We start from the raw sequence: 5,802 nt of genomic DNA on the forward strand, positions 1-5,802 counted from the left end.
ATTTACGATTTACGTGGAAATTGCTAGTTAATCCAGTTTCTCCGGTGTATTACGAGTAGAACTCGTCTAAACGGGTCACGGGTTTATACCGAGCATTTATGGCAATAAGAAAAGATAAATGAAAAAAAAGTTGGACGTTAATTCGATTCTTTTCCCGATTATTATCGAGACCGTAATTTTATGCCGCGATAAATGTACAAAGAAACACCTGTTTCATAAAATCGTAAATACGTATATTTTCTATTTTATGAAATCGTTTCTTAAGAATTCTGCCATCAATTAAAAGTAGCCATTGGAAATTTTAAACTGGCGTAAAAATATGGCGGACGTTTCGAATGGCCGTGGTACATTGGTTCGCGACTTTACGAGGTTATAACAAATTTTATTGATCCCGTACGCGCATTCTTATCAACAATGCGTTTCTCGCAATCCAATACTGATAAGCGCGCAATGCATTCGGTATAAGGAATGATTAAAAACACGATGAGGCAACAAAAGGTTAAATTCTTGAACAAAGGAACATTTAAACGCGGTTCGTTAGTTTCCTATTAAATTACGTCGTAACGTAAGAATTTTATCTCGATTATTTCGCGAGATAAATTAAATTCGTATCATCACGGACGAGACTCCGAAAAGAACGATTTAGCGTCGTTAACTAACTTCCTCAGTTCCGATTTCATAAATAAATTCTGTCGAAATAATATCGGTATTTACTTTACCTTTATCGGCTTGACGACGTCGTAATGACTCTCTTGCACTCTGGGATCGTAAGTGTTACCTAGCGCCGAGTTCTGTCTCCTGTGAACATTTTTCGATACCATTTCTCATCAAATCTGTTCCCCATATAAATATTCTAATCGTTAAATTCGTCTTCGTAAGAATCTTTAATCCGAGCTCTTCGCTATTTAATACAATCATATTTGTCAAATCTATCTTATCGTTCAATTGTAATTCCTGGCGAAACACTTACACCACAGGCTCGGATCCATTGATCGTAGGCTTCGGTGACTGGATACCGGATCGAGCAGGCGTGCTCGTGTGCACAGGTGAAGGTCCTTTACTTCCCAAAGGCTGTTTCATACTGTAATCGCACAAGGAAACGGACACGGTTAGCTTTGTCTCTTAAAAAAAAAAAAAAAAACAATCGCGAAATCCATTCTTGCGACACTTTCTTGATTGCAATAAAATTCACGCGAAGCGTTTGACATTGTTGGTAGCAAACATGTTTAAAGGCAATCGAGAGGCGACGAGGATTAGAATTACGAGATATATCGTTACATTCGATTCCTGGAAACAAGGAATTTCGTATCCTCTATAAACAGACACTCGAATTTCTCGAAAAGAAGGATTTTTAATCGTTCAACGTCGCGTTTTAAACGAGGCTACACTCGATTCTTCGGAATATAAAAATTCTAGAAACCAATTATCAGATTCGAAGAAGGAAAGAGGAATAAATATGTACCGATTGATACAAGGCGGAGTGGAAGCGGCGCTTCTGAAGCTGCACGTGCTGTTGTGGCTGTTCTGTTTCGAATAAATCGGTCGATTGCTGGGGGAGGCGAGGCTGACACGCTCGGCAATCCGGAATCGAGGTATCGTCGGTTTGTGGTAGATCATTTCGAATCCGTCAGAGACTTGCCTTTCGCCCTCGAAATTCGTTGCGAAACTCTCAGACCGAGTTTGCGAGGATCATGAGGGATCGTGCGTGATGCAGCAACAACCGCACGCACACCACCACTGCACACCACCACCACCACCACCACCACCACCACGGACGAACGACGATCCGGACGCGATCGAAACGATCGATTCGCAACGATTTGACCGCGTCGGAAGTCACGGAATCCCGAGTGGCTCGCGTCTTATTTAGGGAGCGTGATTAAGGAGCGAATGGAATGTTGGTCGAGTCCGGCCGTGTTGTAGTAGTAGTAGTAGTAGTAGTAGTACGTGCACAACGACGAACGACGGGGGGAACGATGCTGCTGCGGAGGAAGCCCGACGTGGAATATCGAGGGAGCCAAGCGGTGGCTACGATTTCGCCCGCCACAGCCATTAGACTCGACTGCCCGTCCACGGGCCGCGCTCGCTAATAACAAACCGTATCGCGACCTATCGGAGAGCCTTACTTTGTTTCCCAGGCCAGTTGTGCTCTCCACACTTTGTACACACGATCGTACATCCAAACGCGCTTGCCAGCATTCCAAGAAACACAATTCGTCGTATATATATTTGTATATATATTATTCGTATATATATTTCGTGTATATATTTATATACACGAAATGTGTAGAGGGAAAAGAAAATCGTGATAGTTGATTCGATGCAGTAGAGAAATATTTGGCGAGATATTCGATGCGATAAAAATTCATTCTTAATTCTTAATTGTTTAATTATCTTTTTTGTCGGATAAAATTTACAATGTTGTTGAACAAGATAAGAGGTATCTTTATCTATATTGGTATATCGAGATTACAAATGATATCACTCGATTCGAAAAAATTCGTTACGATACGAAAGAGGTGAAAGAACGAAAGATGCGGCAAAGCAATGGGATAAGATAGATTATTTCTCGCGTTTCCACCTGACGCGAGACACGTAACGCGTTTCACAATTGAACGACATTACTCTCCGCCGTGCGAATCCATTCACAAACAATTTCAATTACTTTTCTAAAAATCCTAATTTTCTTCTTTTCCACGATATATATTCTTCATCTCTATACTCGATGTTGAACAAAAGACGAGCATAATTAAGAGTTATTATTTTTTTTTTTGAGCCGCTAATATTATAAATTAATATCATATTCCATTGTGCGCGCCGTGATGGCGCGGTAAACAATTTCGTAATCGAAAACAAACTATTGCGACAGAATGGGACACCCATCCTCCCCGTCACAGCGATTGCGATCGGTTCACCTTGAACTAACCTACTCCCAATGTACTTTTCCACGTTTACAACACCTGCTATTCTTCGATGCTAACGAGCCGATTATTCGACCCGAGATGGACGCTTATTTCGCGATTCTCCCTCTGTTCAATCCAGTCTCCGAACAAAGCCACGTTTGTAACCGCGATCTCGGCCAGTCACGCGTACCAATTACGCGTCACGTCTCGAAGCGTCGGCTCCAAACTCGTCGAGTAGGTGGACGTTTTGTAAGGAAAGCTCTCTCTCTCTTTCTCTCTTTCTCTCTCTTTATCTCGATTCTTAGCGTGTGTATCGCGAAAAACGTTGATGTATCGAGCCAAGAAAAATGCTCGAAACGACCGGCATCCTCGATCCTCGCGGAAAGAATCGAGGAGATCCCTGACAATATCGTTTGGTCACAGAACGAGAATGCGCGCGAGATATTCGAGAATTTCGTCTTTCCACGCTAAATCCGTCTTTCCAACGCGTTTCATCTCGATGCCGTGCCATTCATTCTGCCTGCCACAGTCATTTAACCCGGCCGTCTCAACTTGTCTCGCACAATTTGTACAATTCGGGCGAAATTAATAAACTGTTATTACGAATACGATCCGTATCTGTCGGTTGTAAAACAATAACACGCGTCGTAAGTAACGAAATTTTCCCTTTTGAGAAGATTTCGAGAAGAAATTGTGAAATGTGTGTACAAAAAATTGTTTTATCGTCCTCTCTCGTCAATGGACGAAAATGAATTGGATCTGATGAAAAAGTAACTAATTAAAAATCTCGAATAAAGTTACTTTAAGTAATTAATTGTTAAAATGAATAACATTTATTCGAGGCTGTTATTATAATTGATTTCATATTATTTTACTTTATTATGTTTTGATAAATTAACTTAAAGTAAGTTTATAGGAGTTAATTTTATTCGTAACTTGGACTTATTGAATTTTCCCCATCGCTGCCTACATCTCTGCCCTGTTTTAATTAAGGAATACGATCGATACTGAGAGAATTTCGGGGAAACGTGAGTAAGCTGGGATTTCTTCTAACTTTAAATTGTGATACCGCGTGGCCATTTAAAGGGATTTACTGGAACAAGTGAAGCGCAGTGAATCATTATGAATGGCCTCGTTTGTCGAATCGGTTTCAAGGATCAAGGACTCTCGCCTCTTATTTCAACGACCGAGAAATTTCTCTCTCTTAAATAAACTCATATTTCGCGGTTAACAAAAGTATCAAATATTCGATACTTTTTCTTTGGCCCATACCAATTCTTAGATCTTATATTACAGACATGACGCTAATTATTAATAATATTAATAATTTTGTTGGTACGTCCACAAACGTACACTATAAAAAATTAAATAAAATCAGAATTTTTCGACGCTTTCATACGTATATCTATGTACATGCTGTTTTTGCTTTTGTTTGAAATAATCCTCTTAATTGCAAGATGATATTTCGTTATTTTTTTTTAATCGATCATCTCAACGATTGAGTCATTCGAACGTTCGTGAAAAAAAAAATAAGTTCCATCGTGAATCCTTCTTAACCGAACAATTACGCGATAGTTTAAGATAAGAAGAGCTTTGTCAGCATTACGATACCAAGTCTCACGATAACCTTCATCAAAAGCAGACATAGAAAAGAACAATATAAAGAATTGTATCCAATAAACGTATCCTATTATCCCATTTAAAAAAAAGTTATCTTTAAAATTTCCAAATCTTTCGCTACGTGAAATTTTTCTCATAACGATCGATACTATTATTAAATTGATCGATCGAAATGGATATTCATAATATGCATCCTTCGTTGTTTATATACTCGAATGTCCATGCAACGTAATCCAACACCGTTTGCACACGTACGCGAGAACTTGAGATTGATTGCCTCGAGTTCGCGATGTTGCAACCGCTATATCGTCGCTTTCGAAATAAGTTAAATATTTTTTCTTCGCCACGTGATTCGTGATAATCGAGATTTTTCGCAATAAGGATGCCTTTCGGAACTATCCTCGGATTCGCTGATATTTCGCTCCATTAATATGAATTAATTTCGAATTAGGAACGAATTTTCGAAATTCGAGATATCGTATGAAACGATTAAAATATTTTTGTCCGACTCGAGTCTTTTATTTAAAGACGACCCTTTGAATTAAACTCGAAGAAAAGAAAAAAAGAGCGATGCGTCTAGACGATGCGCCGCATACCAGAAATTTGCGCATTCATCCGCGTTTTATGAGAACCACGGTACGCAACACGAACGAGACAATGAAACTATAAATATGCAGGACGGGCCCGACCAATGACGAAGCTTCAGGATTACGATTTCCCTGTGACAACGCGCACGCACTATTCTCATACATCCGGTATCCGAACTCGGAACAATGTCAACGATCGATGCCAATGAACCGGGTTTTTCAATTCCACTTTCGTTTCTTTCACGCAGCTATCCATCACCAATCTCTTTCTTTCGTCCACGTCGTTCAGGATTATTTAGGTTACGAGACAATCGTGTAAATATTTGGAGAGCGTGGAGGGATTGCGCGAAGATAAGAAATCGAAACGCGTTCGTGCTCGTAAAACAGGTGTGTCGATAAAACAACCGTTTAAACGCCGCATTTTAGTTATCACCGGATGCAACCGATATGCCTTCGGAGAAAAGATACATTGCACTTGACATCTTGGAACGATGATAATTTTAGCTCGTTACAAGACATTTACGAGGATACAGCCGGGACCGTTTATTCGTTCGAGGAAAGGAATGCGTGCATGACACTCACGAGGGATGACTTCCCGCCGTTACTGATTTGTCTACCGTGGATCCGTCTATGCGAGATATGCCACGGTCGGTAACTTTTAAAAGAAATCGTCCCCTGTTGAATTCCGCTCT

This window comes from Apis dorsata, unplaced genomic scaffold (assembly GCF_000469605.1).
Source record: "Apis dorsata unplaced genomic scaffold, Apis dorsata 1.3 scaffold_486, whole genome shotgun sequence".
Taxonomy (NCBI): Eukaryota; Metazoa; Arthropoda; class Insecta; order Hymenoptera; family Apidae; genus Apis; species Apis dorsata.